The 20,357-nt window shown below is 42.0% G+C and overlaps 1 protein-coding gene across 3 annotated transcripts in view; it reads left to right on the forward strand.

Moving 5' to 3' along the window:
• Positions 1-20,357, forward strand: part of PHACTR2 (phosphatase and actin regulator 2) — a 131,200-nt gene that overhangs the window by 37,872 nt on the left and 72,971 nt on the right. The window lies entirely within an intron of this gene.

Genomic DNA, 20,357 nt, shown 5'->3' on the forward strand with positions numbered 1-20,357 from the left:
ACCGTGTTTACAATACATCATTATTCTAATGGAGACATTTTGCTTTGTCAGGCAATACACAATCAGCAGTTTTCAATAAAGAATCTGAAAACTGTTCAACATTAATTCTGTGGCACAAACTCATAAAAGCCAGACAATTTATAAATGGGGCCAATATGCTGCCCTTAAATTGGGATATTAAGGAATAATTAGAGCACAGTGAGGGCAGGTTGCCAAACGTAACTTTGAAATCCCCTAGTTTGTGTCACTTAGCACAGTGATTGCAATGTATTATATGGCTTCTGTAAGGCATAAACATGCATTTCCTACACAACAGCTTACAGCGCCCGCAAGAGGGTGAAGCAGCTGTTTGCTTTGGCAGGAGTGGCTTCGAGAGGCAAAAAGCACCACAGAACTTAAAACAAGGATGGCTTTGGAATTGAAAAGGGAAATGGGAAGCCATGGTTTTCTACAAAACTCAGCAATGGGGATTTTTTGTTGGTTTGTTGTCTCCTTTGGTGGCCCACGAAGGCCACGTGTGCCCTGTGTGACACGTGTGGTGCCACAGCTCCTTGAGGCAGCGTTGGTGTGGTGTCTTTGCCCAGCAGACACCGATCTGAGCCCCTAAACAGCACGGTCACATCAGCCCCAGGGGCTGGACCCAGACCCGAGAGCCAGCTGGGGTCAGATGTGAGTCTGGGTCTCACCCCCACACCGTCCAGCCCAGGACAYGGCTTTTCCAGGTCCAGTTGCTTTGGCAGGATCTCTGTTAAATGATGCCAGCAGCCCTCAGAGCCAAACCCTGCCCACGGTTTTGGGGGTGCCATCCACCCTGATGAATTACCTGTCTTGTTTAGAAGCTGTAGAAGGTTACACAGTGCCTTGTGAGCACATCTTGGCAATTTCTTAGGTTAGATAGTGGGGAAAAATTACTTTCATTTTTTACCTGCATGGGAGAGATCCTAGGGTGAAATTAAATGTGATGAAGCCTTGAGCAAGATTTTGAGGTCCCTGAAGGTGAAAAATTTACTTTGCAAATCTAAGGGTGATGAGCAGTGTGTTATATTGTTTTATTGTCCTCAAAATAATGTAATTTCATTAACATTGATTGTTTTATCTGTGGATGTTGATTCTTCAGCTCAAATACTAGAGGAGATGGAGTAGAACTCTTCATTTTCACACAAGTTTCTGTCACTTCTACACATCCTCAAATTCTGTAGTGTTGTCTGTATTCTTTAATACTGTAGCTCAGGAGGCCTGACTGCAAAGAAGAGAGGGGAAGGATAATATTGACAAAGTAGGCGTACTGCTCAGAGCCATTAGTGTCTTATTTCAAACTGCAGGAGGGGAAAGAGAAGAGCCAGTATTATTTCCCAAAATGTTTTCTTCTCCCAGGGAGGAGTAAGAGAATGATTGTGGGGTCCCYTTCCCCTCTCAGGTGGTAGCCTGCCTACCTCTTTGTCCTGCACTGCAGGGGGAGAAGGCAGTGATGTGCCACTTAAGCAAGGGGGCAGTTTGTGCAGTCCTGTCTAAGAGCACTTTTCTGAGAGCAGTGTTTTTCCACTGCACTCGTAATGCTGTGTGTGCATCAGTGAAATCTTGAAGTCTGCTTCTCCCTGCAGTCCCATTGCCCTTTGTGACAGAGGAACACTGTTAGCTGCTTATTGTAATGGCTTGCAAATTTGGGGACATGAAGGCCTTGGCTGAGGTAAAGATTGCCATGAGATAAATTCCCTCATTGCTGCTTGCAGTCACAGTTAAATTTCTTTGGTTTAAGTTGTTCTGGGTTTTTTTTAAAGCAAAATTTGAAAGTCTGAGGTCAAATTCGGCTTTTTTTCCACCTTGTAGAGCAGATGGCTCCCAAGTATTAAAGTCTGTGTASAACTTTCAGATGCAGATAGGTTGTGCATCCATTTCAGAAGAGCACCCTCAGGGTGAGCAAGGTGTCAGAACCCTTCCTGGATCAGTGTTTAACCACTTTTGTGTCACTGTTGGCTTTTGCTGTGGTCTCTTTTTCCTCTGCTCTGCCTTTAAGCTTTTTCCCCAGGGCAGTAAATGCCACCTCATGCAGTGGATCAGACTGCTCATGGAGAAAAGGGTTGCTACTGTCACAGCCATATATGCTTGTCTGAAAAGCACCACAAATAAACTTCCCTGCTCATTGTGGATGGAGTTGTGTGACCTCAGGCTTTCCTTTTCTCTGCTTCTGGCAGGCCACACTCATCATTTACACCTTGGCCTTTTACAGCTTCTCAGGAAGCACCTGAGCATCCACAGGATGCAGAAGTGGTGCTTCCCACAGCAAAACATCTATTCCCTGCTAATGGGTTGGATCCTGATAACCCCTTTTACATTCCCCTGCTGGTCTGCATGCTCTATGTGAACCTGCATCACCTGGGTTTATTTTATTTTATTTTATTTTATTTTATTTTATTTTATTTTATTTTATTTTATTTTATTTTATTTTATTTTATTTTATTTTATTTTATTTTATTTTATTTTATTTTATTTTATTTTATTTTACTTTATTTTATTTTATTTTATTTATTTTTCCTTCTGTCCATTTTCACAGTCACAGTGTATTATGGGCAGAATGAAAAAGGAAAACAAGTATTTTGACCATATTAGTAGCTTGGCAACCATAAAGCTTTCCCGTGGCTTTGCAGAGGAATTCGGAGCGCTTACGTCCTGCGCTTCCCTTTATTGTGCTGTGCACCGTGCACCAGAGCTCCAGTTCTGCAACTGAAGCCATGAAAGTAGGTTGCTGTGCTCAAACCCAGGGTTTGTCAGAGTCTTTYGAGTTCAGTTCTAGGCCTGGTAAGACAGTGCATGCATTGCTAAATTTAGATTGCTTCCAACAGAAATCATCCACTGGCTGTCTCATACTATTTGGAAGGGGGAGTAGGGGAGATCTTAACAGCAGYTTGGTTTCCAGGAACAGAAACAAAGTGCTAAGAAAGCACTTATCTGTATCAAACAAGGCTTCTTCTCAGCTGAGAGAAAAAGGAAAGAAAACTTTCACATGCTTCTTGATTTCCCTCCTTGCCAGCTCCATGGTCACACTGGCTAGATCCAAATGTCAAAAGTTARAGGTTCTTTACAATGGGTATGGAAGGACTTCCCTCAGCTAAGAAGTGGTACCTGAGTTATTTCAGCTTTTGCTGTGTCAAACGTGACTAGTCCAAGATATTTACCATCCTTAAGCATACCAACACTTCCACTTTGCTCCCAGTTTTTTCCTCCTATTTCATTATACTAAATCAAATTCCATTATGTGTTCATTTATAGAACAAGCTGTGTTCTCATGATATTTATGGATGGCTGCATCACGTGTTTTATGCAGTTCAAGAGACATTGTGAGCACAAAGGAACAAAAATGATTCCCAAGCAAAACAACACTTCTCAGCACTTGGAGGACTKGATTGCATGGGTGACATTCAGCCACTGCACGGACCCTGTAGAGGGTCTGTAGTGCTTAGAGACTCTAGGAAATGGAGTGTGGGCTAGGTGCATCTTTCCTGGRTGCATAGAAGGGATGCAGGAGTGGCAGGGAGGTGCCAGCCTGCTGCAATATGTGTTGGTCTGTGTAGTACTGGTGAGCAGGGACAGTGCTACAAAAGAGCTGCAAACAGTTGGCCACACAAAGGCACAGAGCTGACGTTTGTTTTGTAACCCARGGATGAAGCTGGCACAGCTTTCTGGCCTTCTGTTTGTGGTGTGGGATGGCAATGAGTTGCCTGGCTCAGGAACACTCTGAAGTTAACCAGGTGAGGTTCACAGTGTACTCCCTTCRTCTCCCTTGTGAGAGAACTGTGTGCTTTTGAATAAATCATTATTAATCTGCCTTACAATAATTTTTTAAGGGAGTAAATGAGGTAGACTCATAAGCATTAGCTAGTGAGTTTGACATCAGTCCCAGGCAAAAATGTGAAACAGGTGATATAGGGACTGAGGCAGAAAGAATTAAGAGATTGAATACAAATAATTTCAATTAACATGGGTTGGAGGAAAAACAGGTTTGAGRGAGATATTTCATACATCTTTCTTGCTGCATGGCTTAGTTCTGCTTTGTAGAACCTAAAATTAGACAAAACTCATATGCTGTGTATCAGATAGGTTCTTCTGTGCCCAAATGCCAGGTTTCAAAATCCAAGTGTATTTTGGGAATTATTGTCACCCATCAGGTGTGATTCAGGAGAAATCCAGCAAGAACTGGTTCTTAGCTCCAGGTTGTATGGTGCTACAGGCACTGACTAGCAAAAAGATATAAAATTATATTTTAGGCAAGAAAACAAGGCATTCAGAATGGACAAAGGAAAGGCCATATAATCAGGGGCAAGACTAATTAGATCATAGCTACATATTGGGAGGCTCAGTGTTGAGAGGCAGTGAATTTCAAAAATACTTCCATAATAGCATTATGCTGGAAGCACATGTTCAACTGATGAGCTCTGTCTCAGAGAGCTGAGACACTCTTTATTTTATTTGCAACATTGAAAGATGCTGTCTAGTCGAAGCACTAGAATGACTGCTCCTGGGACATTAAGTAATTGTTGGTGTCCTCTGTCTTCTTTGAAACACAAAAATCTGAGGAGGATTCTGGAAAGCTTGCAACCATGCAATCTGAGCTACGGTAAAAGTACATTTCCTAATTCTGAATCTCCTTTGCACTTTACCCTAAAATCCCTTTGCAGCTTTCTAACTACAATAATCCTACAAAAATCCTGTTCCATTGTTTCTTWCTGGAAAATATGAAATTGGACCTCTTAGTTCCCACTTAGGAATAAATATCATCAAGATATCTCTGTAGATGTATGTGGCTGGCAACCATAGTATATGTATTTATTAACAAGTSTGTGTATACTTTAGGTAAAAATATTGGTAATGGAGATGGTGAATGTATTTCAAATTTGAAAAAGGAAGGTGACTATTAAGCAGCACAAGTGAAAAACAATACTGCATGACTTACATCAGACTGACTGCTAGCAAGGCTGGAAATGAGAGGTCCCAGGTGTCAGAAAGACTCCAGCAGGATGCTTCCTAATCAACACTCGGAATTTCTCCTTCCAGTTTTAATAAAGGCTTTGTTTCCCCTGGATCAAGCTGCATCTGCCTTAATTGCCACCTGTCGGATGCTACAGAACAGCATCACTGGCACAGACAAGCCTTGGCTATCCTGCCTTCTCAGCAGCAGAAAAGCTTGTTGAAATTATGCCCATTACACTGTTTTTCAGTACACAGGTAGCTAAATAAAAGATATTTAATTCTTTCTCATCACCCCAGAGTCAGCAGCAGGCAGAATTCCTGTACAAAGCAATAACTCACGTTTCTCTTGAGTGGTAAGTACTAGGGAGAGGGGCAGGTGGGAGTAAGCCAGAACCAATTAAGACATTTCTATCCACTCACACCATGGAGAGGCAGATTTCGGCATTATTCCAGCTTCTCTGAAATCGGACACCCTCCTCATTTCTCAGCRTTGCTGTCAGCCTGGCAGTGTATCTGGAACTCTTACAGGGCTGCAGAGACGACTGTGGTTAAACACGGCCTGGGTGTTACAYCCAGCAGGAAGGGTTTCACTGGCTAAACCTGGCTTTTAGGAGACAAATTATTGGTGCTGCTCTTCATACTGCAGGACAACACTTTCCAGTCTTACTACCATTGCTTTATGCAGGTGCTGCGGCTTTTTCCTGTGTGCACTGGGGGTTGATAGTTTTCTTTTTTTTTTTTTTTTAATCAAGTTGTTTAAAACATGTCCTTCAGTTTTGATGCCATTCCTTGTGTGGCAGCTAAGAATTCTACACCACAGGGCCCCCCAGCCAGAAGAGGCCTCCAGGGACAAAGGAGCTGGAGCAGCAGAGAGGGTTGTGGTGAGGGTGAACGCTGTCGTTGGAGCACGCAGACAGCGTCTGCAAACTCCACAGTGCCCAAAATAACAAGCAGTTCATTAGGCCTTAAATAGACTRTGTGTGTGATAATACAGCCTGCTGATGAGGGCCCTCATCTGTCCTACTCTGCACCTACTTAAAATGCAGAAGTCCTTGGTTTTTGTTTTTTTTGTTTTTGGAAGGAGGACTGGAAAAAAGAGCTGAGCCTTATGCCACTATGTTAACTCTACTTTATCCTCCACACGAAATCACCACCAGTGTTTGCCCCTAATCCCAGCTGGCAGAACAAAAGTCCTCAAATATTGATACTATACCAGCAAAAAGGTTAGGTTATTTCTGTCATTGGAAGGTCACAGAAGCAGAAATTAATCTCTTTAGGCAGAAAACAATATTGAATCAAGAACCAGCCCCCCAAACTGTTCTGTATCTTGCCCAGACTGTTGCATGGATGGACAGAGAGGAAATGCTGGTGTTGTGTGGGATTTAATTTGTTAATAAAGCCCCTGTAACACAGATGACAGGCAGCCTCACTACCCAGCACTACATCTGGGCTCATCTGTATCTGAGCTCATCTCTTAGGAATGGGGACCCTAGGAGAGAGGATAAGCTATTTCCCCAAACATGCTTTCTTTGGACAGCCCCGTGTCACTTGAAAAGGCAAAGGSTCCTCGACAAGCACAGTCTTCAGGCTGCTCTCCATGACTCTCYAAAAGGGCCTGGGCACTATTTCTCCACCATTGTGAGCATTGCTGTGGTGGTACTCCCGGGGGCACATTTAGTAACCAAGGATGAGAGCTCCAGGGTACAGGAATTCTGGTGCCTGCCTCCTGCGAAGGAGGTGGTTAAGGACTGTGGAACTGAGAGTTTGTGGATCCAGGCACATTTCAGTTAGAGGCAATGATTTCTTACAGAGCCAATTTGTTACCCCCCAGATTATGCTGRTAGCAGATCTGTTTGCTGGCGACTGTGGGGTGCTCAAACACTGCAGTGAGGAGGAGCCTGAGGTTTGCTTTATTCCAGAGTTTGTCGCCTCCCACTGAGCACACTGTTCCAGCCACTCTGTGTTTGAGGATAAATGCACTCTTGCTGTACCCTCTTCTCTCCAGGGACGCAACAAATGGCAGAAAAGAGTGACCATGGCAGAAATAGCCACCGCACACAGCACGTGCTTTTCTCATAGAGGGAATGGCATCAAGGAGTCAGCTCTGGGTGCAGGCTTTTCTTGTAACCTTTTGCTCACTTTCACAAACAATGCTCCATTGTGATTTTGTTTCCTGCAGATTATTCTCATAACCACTGAGCAGTGAAGCATGAGCATATGTGTTCAGGTTTCTCAGATTGAATTCTAATGTAATAAAATGTTCCAGCTTTCTAAGGGTCGATAAAAATGCACAAGAAGGAGAATTGGATAAGATGGAGCACATGGAATTCTGTTGTAACTCTCAAAACTTGGAAACTTCCTAGAAGAAATGGTTTTTATACCTATGGACACMTGATGTTTGCTTTCTTTTCTGCTGCTTTATGACTTGGCAATTACACTGATACATCTCTTCTCTAAAAATACATAGCCTGATGCTGGTAGTAGAGCTTTCCTAAAGGCTGGATTGCAATTATTATGGGGGTAGGGTTTTTCATGTGTGTGAAAAATATACAGCCCAGGATATTTGAACCAGTACAAAAGCGGATCAAGTGCCTTGCCAGGGAAAACAAGGAGTCCCAGAGCTCCTGTGTGGCTGCTTCATTGCACATGTGCTTAAGCATTAGAGGTATTTACTGCACCAGCAATTTTGTAATGTATTAGGTATTAAAGTTATTGTCAGTGAAATACCTTGTAGTGACTGGAGTGAAGCCGCACCAAAGAGGAGCAGAATGAGGAYTCCTTTTAGCAGCTCAGTGCCAGGCTGATGGCAGCAGGCTCGTGATGTGCTCACAGAGATGTTCTGTCTGGGGACAAGGTCATGCTCCCCCCCYATCCTGGGCTGTCTTTTGTCCTTTGGACTGACTCAGCTTTTAGCGAGCAATAACTTGAGAGGTACATAATGTCATGTCACTGGGAATAGTTTGCAGTCAGATAAACCATGTGCAGTGTAAAAATTAACACATGCACAAGCCTAAAAACCTTCAGAAAATGTATGTTATGGTCTGTTAGTTAACCAATGCTGTTAGACATCTTATAAAAACAAAAATGCCTTGCATGAATTGTGGATCCAGTTATCTCATATTAGTTAATTTGATGGGCCAAATTACATATAAAACCAGCCAATATTTATCATTACGTTTGGAAATGCTGTATTTTAATAAGTTGCTAGCACCATACTAATTTAGTAACACTACTAGTTTTATTAAAGTGTTTAATCTACTAGTTTAATAACAAAATACCTTAAAAAGCAGATTTTTTTTTTCTATTAGACTGGTAAATAGATATCTTTGATATGTCTTCCTTTCTATACCTCTTAGCGTCCACAGATTTGAACTGCAGGAGGTCTCGCTGCYGAAACTCCTATTCAGACCTCTAAARATTTTGTAGGCTTAATAGGATGGTTTAACACAAACATCTATGCACTGAGAAAGCTTTCAGTGATGCTGGCCACACAGGAAAAATTGTAAAAGACTTCATCTGGTTCTGCATGCAACTGACTTTCACATATCTATACTTGGATATATTCATACTTGTAAATACATCCACTTTATGAATAATTTGACTTGCACATGACCTGCCTTGTGAGGCTGGAAGTTAGTACTGAATGCTGAGCAAGGGTTAAGTCTCTGTACCTTGAAACAAATTGACTTTTATTATCTTTGAGCTGCAAAGATCTGAYGCCTGACCATGCAATGTTATTTTAACCACATTTTGTCTTGAATTGAATGGAAGTCTGCCTGGATCCAGATGTAATACCCCATGCTGGGACATTGGGCTTCTGTGAAATTCAGGTGCACAAAATGGAGGTGGCCCTATTTTATCCCATAACCAAAAGGTCATCTCTCTCAAGGGCTACTCTAGAAAGAAAGAAGTATTTTCCCTATACACATTATTTAAAAATCTAAAATGTGCTCTGTGCTTTCCTCAAATGTTAATTCTGCATACTGCACTCTGATTTATGTTCAGCATGTCAGGATAATGGGGATGGAAAGCGCAGGACACACTTCTCAGTCGCATAAATACATTGTAAAACATTCTGAAAGTTTTCAGTCTGTCTCCAGCAATGGACCATTAAATAAGAGGCATAAACATAGATGGGACCATYGACCCGACCTCCGCTTAATTTACTGAATGGCTGCCAGCTACATTCACAGATTTACAGGCGCTGGGTTTTATCACCATGTGTGAGTCAAGGCTGTGGTTCATAATTCCTGTGCAGTTCATGGGAAAACTCTGAAGATATGTTGTATTTTAGTTTAAGTGAGTGGGATCTGTGCTGCAGAATGCTCAGGAGCACCCCTCGTCCTGCTCCATCACCTGCRTAGGTGAGACTTTATATAGACTTCTGCTTACTGATTTTGGGGGAAAACAACTATTTACTGTGGCTCACAGCTTGCATACAAGGAAATGTCTCAGCTTTTCTGGAAAGGGTAACTGTTTAAAAAGAGAAATGGAGTGGGTGTGGGTGTCTTATAGAATTGGCTTTTTATCAMCAGCTAGCATAGTATTCCAAGTGACCTTACAGAAAATACTGAAACATAATGCCAAGTTGGATTTTGGGTCATACCCCACAACCAAAGGTGTTTGCCTTCCATCCAGAGAGCCCAGTACACACCACTTGCAGTGCACATGAAGGCACTTCTGCATGGCATGGGGCTGCGCCTTGTGCCCACATGAGGTTTGAGAGGGAGTTTGGCATTGCTGCTGGAGACTGCAGAGGAGGCAGTGAGGGCTGCCCAAGTAGGTAATATTTTCAGAAATGTGTATTTTCTTCCTTTCACAAGGGGTCTTCTTGGGCTAATGTTTTCTAAAGTCAAATACTTCCAAAATGCTCTGTAAAATTAAGTCCATTTTCTCCCAGTAAGTGTCACACCGGTAAAGGTCTTATTACCAGCTCTTCCACATTATCTTTGCTGCTTCTATACTAGAATGTAATTCAGTGAGCCACAGAACCATGAAAACTTCTGAAGTGCTATTTCTTTTAAATGGATTTCCTTACGGAGAAGCTATCTTCCTGAGCATTTCTTCTGTCGGCCCAATTTAATCRGATTATAGCTTAAAACAATAATATTACATTTACATTAAGTTTGAAAGTCTCTGCATTTTCCCCCCTTCAACCCATCTGGCTTTAATGTTGCTGAATTTTAAGTTAATGAAATTTGTTCATTTGAACTAACTAAATGTACTGCATAAATGATCTGCTGTATTAAAAAAGGAGTGAGAAAAAAAGTGTAATACTGATGTTTAGTCTTCTYTGGCAAAAGCACTTTTTCCAAGGACCACTCCTGCCTTATTTCATGCAATTGTTTTAGTTTCATTATGTGTGGGTTTGCAACTGAACAAACCTGGAATGAATCAGGACAAAGCAGACCACAGGATTAGCGTGGTAAGAGCACACTGGTTCCCCCAGCCACCAGCAAGTCAATGAATGACACACAGGGATTTAAATAGCAAAATGAGACTCACAGATTGACACTTGGTTTATATAATCACCATGTGAAGACCAAATGCCACGGATGCAGGAGGAGCTGGAGGCAAAGTTCACCAGGCTCTGCCACATTAAAAGCAGCCCTTAGCAGGGAGATGCCAGCAGATCACCAGAGCAGAATCCTGCTACACTCCAGCAAGGGTGCAAAACCTGAGCCTTTTTAGYCCTCCCCGTGCACAGACATGCACACTTGGTCATGTGGAAACTAGAAAGGGATGAGATGCTTCCCAGCATCAAGGATGGCTTCAGAAACAAGTGTTGTGTAAAATCTGTTACAAAGACAGCTCCCTCCGACCAGRAGAACAAAAGTGATTCTSAAGGTTCAAAACAAAACCCCAWAGAGCTGCTTGGGAGATGAGAGAGRTGCATGGTATGCATGTCAGCATGAAATGGGATCTGACGGTGTCTTTGGATCAGTCACACCTTTCTGACATTGCCACTTACAGCACAGGGCCCAGCCACCAAAGCCCAGCCCACAGAACACATTCCCGTTTGGAGGTGTTACGGATCCCTGGCAGAGCAGGCTGTGTGCTTTGCCAGCCCTGCTTGCTTGCCTGTGGCTGCTCTTTGTGAGCCCTGKTCTTTGTGATCCTCCTCCTCCAGCCTTGTGGGGATCTGGGGCCACTCCACGCAGAGAAGAGGCAGCCTCAGTGCTCTGCTAATGCTGGAGAGTCTCTGCCGCCATCCAGACCATTACAGAGCCAGCGGGGAGAGGACATCGCTTCCCTGTTAAACCTCTGGGGAATACAGGTGGAAAGGAGRATGATCCAACAGCCCCACTACTAGGAAAAATATCAGTGTTTGCATTTTATTGAGAGGCAAAAACTGTGAGCAAAAGCCTCAAATCTGCAGGAAAGACGATCTGCACAAAAGCAGGAGATTCATTTTACACCTTTGATTTGCACACTTGTAACTGGCTGTGGGCTTTCTTAGAGAGCAGCAAAGACGTGTGCCAAGCGTCACAGCTGTGACCATGGTAGGTGCGAAAAGAGTCACAAAAACAGCTTGGGCTGGAAGGGACCTCTGAAAGGTTATCCTGTCCAACCTCCCTGCAATCAGCAGGGACATCTTAACTAGATCAGGTTGCTCAGAGCCCTGCCCAGACTTGAATATTTCCAGGGATGGGACATCTACCAGCTCTCTGGGCTACCTGTTCCAGAGTCTCACTGCCCTTACAATGAAGGAATTCTTCGCAATGGGTAATTGAAACCTACTTCCTTTCAGATTCAAGCCATACCCCCCCTGTCCTATCTCAACATGCCCTTATAAAAAGTCCCTCTGTGCTCTTTGGAGGYTCCCTTTACATACTGGGAGGTGCTGTAGGGTCTCCCTGAACCTTCTCTTTTCCAGGTTGAACAACYCCAGCTCTCTCAGCCTGTCCACTCCTCTAATCATCTGCATGGTGCTCCTCTGGAATGCTTGAACAGGTCCATGTCTTTCACGTGCTCAGGACCCCAGAGTGAGTCATGAGAGGGTCTTATCAGAGTAGAATAAAGGGATTTTCCATGACAGAAAACTGCCCAGGGCCAGGCCAACTCCTTTGGAGTGTCTGGAAGAAGCAGACCAAAGGCACCATGAGGAGAGCAGCTGAGCAGGATGCCCTCATGCCTTTTGTAACCCACTCCCTCCTCCCATCACCCCAAATGAAACGTGGAAATCATACCGTGGKGATAATAGCACTTGCCTGGGACCAGTGAGAGGTGCTCACATGCTATAATAATAGATGCTGTGTAAGTGCTGCAGATGGAAAGTGGATATTGGCTCAATATTTGCCAAATGGGAATAATAAGCCTGGTCTTCCAGAAGAGCTCTTGGCGAGTGTGGTGCCGGAAAGAACGTCCCCCAGCAGCTCTTTATTCTGTTGCTCTGCAGACACTGAGGAATTAAGTGTAYGGTGTCCTGCTGTGAAGAATAAGTGGAACAGACACGGGGAGATGTTTGACATATATTTTGAGGTGTATTTAATATTGTAGTGCTTCCGGATTCCACTAGCATGCTAGGGGTTTTGGCTTCAAACCAATGTTTGCATCAGTACCATGTGTCTCTGCAACAGCAGTGCTTACTTTAGAGCTGGCTATGAAAATAGTTTCCATTATAACCCCTTGTTTTCACATGCTTCTTTTATTTTATTTTGAAAATCCTCTTTTGAGTCAAAAATTTCCATCTGTATCTTTGCCAAAAGGTGAAGTTTTCCCCCCTTCTTTTTCTTCAGCTTGGAGGGAGAATCTTTCAGATGTTTTTGAGTCATGGGAGAGTGGAAAAAATGCATTTTCCCAGTAGGATAAAAAAAAAATCCACACTTTCATAGTAGTAGAAACATACAGGGAAAAGAAACTGAAGGCTGAAACTTGCATTTTGGTCCAGATATTTCTGTAGTAAACCAGCTTCCTAGGGAAGGAGTTTGATTTGCCAAAGACAGAGATTATTCTGATTTTTGGCAGTTAATCAGACATGGGTCCAGGTTATAAACTTTGCTGGCATTCAGGATGTATTCCAAGGTAGTGTCTTCACAGCTGGCCATTTAAAAAGAAAAGATTCATTCCCCTGTGGACTTCTGCCCTTCAGAGCTAATTATAGTCCAGCAATACATTTAAATTCATTCTAAAATCTAATTGAATGGAGAGGAACTTGAAGAACACTGGTGCCAAACATTTTCAAAACATTTTCTCAATTCTCACTCAAGCCAGCAAGAGCAAACAGATGTTGAAGTCACAGGCAGGCTCATGCTTTTCAAAAGGGCCAAGGTATGTACACACAACTGGCTTGAGCAAATGAGAAACTTCATTCAGCATGCCTGCCAAGTTTTTTGTTGGATGTCTTTTCCCCTTCACATAGGCTAGGAAGCATCAGTGCAAAACTCTGCTGGGCTATGTGTAGTTATGCTGAATTGGTTAATAAACTGAAGACAAAAATGGAAATGGGAAGGGAAATGGAAATGCAAAGGGAAAGAGGTAGGCACCTGACTGTTGTGCTGACAAGTGATCCTGCACCTCTGTGCTTTCCATTACTGTTTATTCCTGGTGGAGTGGTAGTGGATACACYACTGCTCAGTCCCCTCCATGTATTCCAGAAAATACACAAGATCTGAGTAACTTGGGGGCTAATGACACTGTTGTGACCTTCAGTTTCATATTTTCTGGCTCTTTTGAAACCTTTAACTGTGCAGCCTGCACATTTCATTAAACCTTTTGCTTCCTATCATTCAAAACCTGCTCCAAGTGTRCATACATTTGGCAAAGGCATCCAACATGAAGTGTTTATTTTGCTTCCGCGCCAAAAACTAGTGATTCATTAAGGAGCTTGGAAACACAGAGGAAAAGCCACAGCCAGCAACCACCACACATGCCCTGAAGAGCAGAAAGCTGTGTTTTTCWAAGGAAAATGGTTAGTGCAGCTGGACCAGTACCATAGCTGCCTTCTCTGAAGGGAGGAGGCATTGCTGGATGAGCTGGAGAGCACAGAAATTCTCCTGGATAACTGGGYTTTGCTGAGGCAGCCAGAGGCTGCTGTTCAGCACATATGGGAGAGAGAAAAAATGCCTAAGGGGAATTGGTCCAGCTGGTAGGAACCTTTCCTTGAAATGATGAATTAGGGAACTGCAGTAGAGTGCCACTGCTATGGTGAACACAATGAAAGGTGCAACAGGGCTCGAGAGAAGAGGTGGAGGAGGAAAGGTGCTGACCTGCAGTAAGAATGGGCCTCCAGCTGCCTTTGGCTGCACTGCTTCATTTTCTCTGCTGGTGATATGCCAGCTTGTATCAGTAGAGGGGTCTGTTCGTTCTGTTCATTGTAGCTACTGATAGGAACTTTAGCAGYAGCTAAAGCCTTTGAAAACCTGGCAGAAACCTGGCTATTGAGGAACTCTACACTCCAATSTGTCATTGTTACGCCACTGTTTTCTTCTTCCCCAGTGGCTTGAACTAGGACAGGCAGAATGCTATTTATAATTTCTAATGTAGTCCTTTTTTGTCTTTCATCATAAATCTGGAACCCTGGACAAAATTGATATCTGGCGACAAACACMCTGTTGATTGGAAAATGTCTGACGCTTGTTTTCTGCCTGGAAATGAAATTCTGTCCTGTGCTGTCACAGTGCTGCCACTGCAGCCACACAACAGGAGATGCTGGGTTCTAAAGTCAGTGGGAGGTATGAGAGAAATTATCATGTATGAAAAACATTAATATCAAGAGTTCTTGCAATGAACAGTCATAAACACGTAGAAGAGTATTTGAAAATTCAAGGTTTAAAATTTAAACCAGGACTGGCATTTAAATTAAGTATTAGGGTGTGGCCTTACAGACTTCGGGTATGTCATGTCACCTACTGGGGAGTTCTTCACCTGTTTTTCAGGAATATCTGATTTAGGCTTAGGGATATAATGTGGKCCAGTATGCCAGTTCCCCTTCGTGCTTTAAACAAAGACAGAAGGTAGCTTTTTCCAGCATAAAATAAGCACTACTTAGTCCTTYTTGCAAGAAGAAAGCAAGATCCTTATCCTAAAGAACACACGTCTCATAGTTTTCAGTAAATTCAAATCTAAAACCTCCAGCACTTAGTGTCAGTTTCGTCTGATTAATTGGAGGCTGAGTCCCTCATTTTTTCATTTTCATTTTTTATGACACAAGTAGTTCTCCAAAATCTGCATTACACTACTTCTACTACTTATATCAGAAGTCTTTAAGCAGCTGATAATTTTTAAAACAATAGATGTGGAAGAAATAGTACTCCAAATAATTAGTGACRTACTCTGAGAAAATGAATGTTCCTGCGTAGGCCAGGCTTGATGAAGCAAAGCAAGGGAACTGACTCCAAATCAGCACATGCAAAGTAAACAAACATTAGCAACGGCTGTGGGATGGAGGAAAAAAGTCAAAAATCGCAGAGGGATAGAATGTTTTAGAATTTGCCTTTAAGGAACATTAGGGAAAGAAAACACCTTTGAAAGATATTGTAGAACAAAACTGGCTGGGGATGAAGCATGCAGAAATTGAAATGTAGAAAGAAAACACAGTAGGGGTGTAGGGCAGTTTCTGAAGCTGACTCGCTAAATATTTGTGTTGGGACCAATTTTTGTGTTGGGACCAATTTCTTTCTATTTTCCGTCTTTCAGCCACACACAGTATGTAAATTACTTTAAAAGTCCGATGTGCACAGTACCACGGAAACTGCAAACTGTTCTAAAAATGACAATGGAGATTTTTCAATGTAMTTGCAAATGTTCAAGTCTGTAGAAGTTGTTCCTGGAACAACTTGCCAAGTAGTTACTTAATATAGGAAAGAGCAATGTTAAGTTAAAGGGTGCAACAAAAGGAAGCCACAGATCAGATGATAAAACCACACAAGCAGATCCATAAGCATTCATTACTAACCATTTAAAACCATATTGATGTGCTTTTATGCAAGTTTCCTCTAGGCACATGTAAAACCCCTGAGTCAGAGAGCACAAAGAGAGGCTCATGGCTGAGGGCACCTAGCAAACAGCCTGAGTAATAAATTATTGAACCCCTGTTGCCATGAATTGTTTACCTGCTTTCCAGTGCTCAAAACTGGCTTGCAAACTGTTACGGTGAATAATTTAAAGTAGCAAACAGGTTTGCAAGTGCAGAACCTGTTTGCAGATAATTTGTGAGCAGAAAGAAAACCTGTCAGTGCCAAATCACCAGGAATGAGTTTGCCCCTTTGTGCTGTTTTTCCTGCCTGTGATGGCAAAGAGCTAGTAAGGATTAAYAGGAACAGGCATGGATAAATAAGAACAGACATTGAAACAGGAGTCGGGATCACCTGAATACTAAATAAGTCCGAGCCCCTTGGATCTTCCATAGGTAATGGCCTTGYTACCCATCACCCAGGGGCAATCTTGATGTGAACAAGAAAATCTCATCCAAGAAATTTCTGCTATGTGTTTTAATCAGAATAACCCTCATTTTCATATTAACTCTTCTGATCCAAAGTTTTGAACCTCTAGCTTCCAAATTTAGAGGCTGAACTACAGAAGCTTCTCTCAGTTCTGCTGCCTTCCATTCTCCTATGAAGACAGTAGGTGCAATGGGTTTTTTTGTGGGAGGAAGACTGGTAATGATCACTCACACAAAAAAACAGCCTTTTTTTTAAGGAAGATTTCAAGTTAGTTGTTTTTTTTGCCTTATGCTTGGGCACTGAAAATTAGAGATGACACTGGTGAGTGTCATTTTACTTCTAAGCCATTAGAAGTAATCCATGGATATAGCCCATGATTTTATTTTGACAGTGCCTATTTAAGAACTCTATCCAGTTTCACAGRAAACAGAACTAGCTTTTTGCTGAGCCACAGCTGATGTTTCAGTCTCAAGCAGTGGTACCCTCCCCAAACTCTTCCCTGTAATAACTGCAGGTTCCCTATGGGCAGGTAGAAATTCAGTGTCATTGTTACAATTACAAACCTCAGCGTGACCATGACTAAAAAAATGACCTCGCTTCTTGCTCGTGTTTGTTCATGCCATAACCTTTGCTTTGTTGGTTGTATCGTTCAGCTCTGCAGCCTGCCCCACACTGTGCTGCTCATATTCCAGCAGTTCTGCAYGCTGACAGCAGTGTGAGTGGGTGTGCCACATAACAAATGACCTGTTTGGATCATTCCTGTCCTGGACTCTGTGCCACTCTCTTGGTTTTTCTTAGGCAGCACCTGGATAATAGTGTTTTCCCGTTACAAAGCTGAGCATGTTTGCCAGTCCTGCACTACAAATTCTGGAATTAAATGTGATTGCCTCTCCTTATAGCTTCTGTTATATTTAGGGCCATAAATAAATCTCAGTAACTGAGGGAATAGTAATACAATTTCACTTTTCTACAATGCCTCCTTACATGAGCCTACAGAACTATAAAGCCTGAGCAACAATATCCTATGAGTTGTAGGTCACCTATTGCTGTCCATCATCCCAGTATAGTAATCACTGAAACAGAGCTGTCTTTGAAGCTTTAGTGAAGGGAAGGAATTTGCTCTTTGATATGTGAGATAGATTATTGTGTGTATTATTTCATTCTGACTTTGGAAAAATTTGGAAGTTTTACATAATTTTCCACAAAGAGATCAGCCATTTTGATGACTCAGACATTCTAGTTTTATGAACACTTCTGAAATTCATGAAGAAGATATTTTTTTCCCCTCTTGGGGGTCAGTAGAGTGCCTCTTTAAGAGTGCTCACTACAGTACTCAACACAGTAACTTGGACAAGAAGAGAAGGGCTGGGTGTATCATGAAGCCATCAGACATYATTACTCACATTGAAATCTCAAATCCAACTGGGACACAGGTTCCAGGAACTCACATTGATCCTGCTATGTCAGAACAGACTGGAATGATTTATTGGTACCTCTTACACCCATCATCTGAACCTCTACTCCCCTACCTGATAGAAGACACACTCATATTTTCACATCATTTTGCAGAATTTCCTTCAGTACAAGACTAGCCCTGGATAAAATGGTCATGGAAATTTTAATCCTGAAATTCTCACTTTAATCTCCCCCTGCCTATTTTTGCTTGGCTTGCAATTGTGAATTTCCAGAAGCCTCAGAAAACTATAAAACTGCAAAATGCCAAGCAGACTGTACGTCTTATCCTCTTATTTGTTTAGAAGCAAAGTGGAGTACACATCCTCAGATATCATATGATCATCTGAATTGTAAGAAAACCCCAGTATACAAATAAAAGTGTATTTTATCTACATAAAAAATTTTATCTATGTAGAAATCTCAAATCTCTGCTAGAATTACTTGCTATAGAACACTATGATATCCCTAAATTTTTAGCTGTTCTACATGGCAGCTACCAACACGGCAAGAAACTTAATGCACAGATGAGGAGACCTCTATCATACTGCAGAATAAAAGCCCACAGACAATCAAATATTAAATGTGTGTGTTTTGTGTGGATGCTCTTATGTGATTGTCAGTAGAGTGTTAGAATCCCTTCTGTGTGGAGGCAATTGCATAAATATAGCTTTACATATTTTATTTCTTTCTATGAGAAAAGTAGTATCTCTTCCTACAGCTTAGTTTCAATTTATAGAAAATAAAGTTGCCACCATCAGTTAACTTTGGAAGAAAAAAACAAACAAACACAACAACTAAACCAAAAGAAATTGGTAACTACTTCCATTATATGAAGGATGTGGTAACTAAATTTCATTTATTTAGCTCATGAATTGACCTTGAGGACTTTATTACTTCACGTGAATCATTGCAGACAGATGGTRTATACTTCTGCATTGTAAACTGGGCTTTTACGCAGGAGGGGAACACAACTTCCTTTGATAAAATTAATGAGATTCACCAGAGGCAGACAGGAACACTTTTATGTTCCTGTTTACAAGTGACTCCAAAGAGGTAACTCTAGTTTCTCAAAACAAACCTTTTAAAAATAATTTTTTGAGGTAAGGGGGAAAATGTGCCAAATTGAATGCAAAAAAAAATCCTGAGAAATTAATAACAGAAGTTATCTGTTCAGCAAGCAGCCCTTCTGAAAGCCTTTCCTTCGGYTGACAAAGGGACCATTAGGCCATTTACCTTGCCCTTGGATCCTACTGCATAATTCAGCCTGCTAGCTCTCTGTAAGCCCCACTTGGTTGTTTTCAGCATCAGGCTTTGTATGGAACCTGGATCTAGGAGTGTTAGACCAGGAATCTTTCCTTCAATGCTTGAACATCCAGGACTGTTGCAATGTTGTTCTTTCCTTGCAAAATGCAACACRTCTGTCTTTCCCAAGTGCTTTGGCTTTCTCCACACCTTTTGATGGAGAGCACTTTCTGCAATTTCCATCTCATCTTGTGGATCTCCTTCCAGCTGTCTCACATCATACCGCATCTTTTTAAGGGACAGACAACAACACTGGATATGGGACAGCATTTTTTGGCTGATAAAAAGCACAATGATGTAATAGGATTTCTACCTACCCATTCCTATTTGCACACTTTTATGTTGAATTTCTCCAAGCTCTTACATGGAATGACTTTCTAAGATACCTTCCTTTGCTGTGTAGGTTGTGTTGTTCCATTCTGCAAGTCTGACGTTTTTCTCTTTTCAACCCTATTAAAACTCACTTGTTTGAAAGAGCTGAGTTTATTAAATAATCCAGATAACTCTGTGCCTTTTCCTCATTATCGCTCTGTTAATACTTACTCTATGTAAAACTGCTGCCAGTGATGATTCATTTAATCTTTTTAAAACTGTTTGAATTTGTACTTCTCTAGATTCCTGATGAAAACACTGAAGAGCCTCCCTGCAGCTCACCAACAGGAACATCCTCATTAAATGCTAGTGCTGCTTGGGCAATTGATCTGCTTTTCATTTAGTTCTTCATCTGTTTGTGCTTTATTAATTTTGTGTTGTCCTCACTATTTTTTYCTCTTAATAAATCAAGTACCTAGCGGAAGTCTATTACACTCAAGCCTCTGGCAATTTAATGCATAATCATATAAAATGAGGAAATAAAAGTTCTGCTTACCAGGACCTATTTTCCATTTTAAAAAAAACGTGGAAGACTAGCATTAGTTGTATTCTTCTCCACTCACCATGTATTAGCTGACAACCAGAATTTTTTGCCAACCACGCAGGCAGCAGCTACTTCTTGTGCTCCTTCTGTGTCCTTAGTATGGACCTCACACCAATGCAATTCCCTATCTCTTGAAACACCACACAGTGCCAACACACGCAAAGAGCAGCCAGCCAGACACCTCTTCAACTCCTCTAGGATTTCCAGACCTCTGAGAAATAGTGATTTCACCATGCCTTGCTAATGATGTTCTTTAGGTGAGCCTCAAGTGTCCTCCTGTGATGTACATGCATCTCTCTGCTTATTTCTAGATACTGCATAGTAAGAGCTATTAG

Source organism: Malurus melanocephalus, unplaced genomic scaffold (genome assembly GCF_030028575.1).
Source record: "Malurus melanocephalus ecotype Western Australia unplaced genomic scaffold, MMel_1.1 scaffold_43, whole genome shotgun sequence".
Classification (NCBI taxonomy): Eukaryota; Metazoa; Chordata; class Aves; order Passeriformes; family Maluridae; genus Malurus; species Malurus melanocephalus.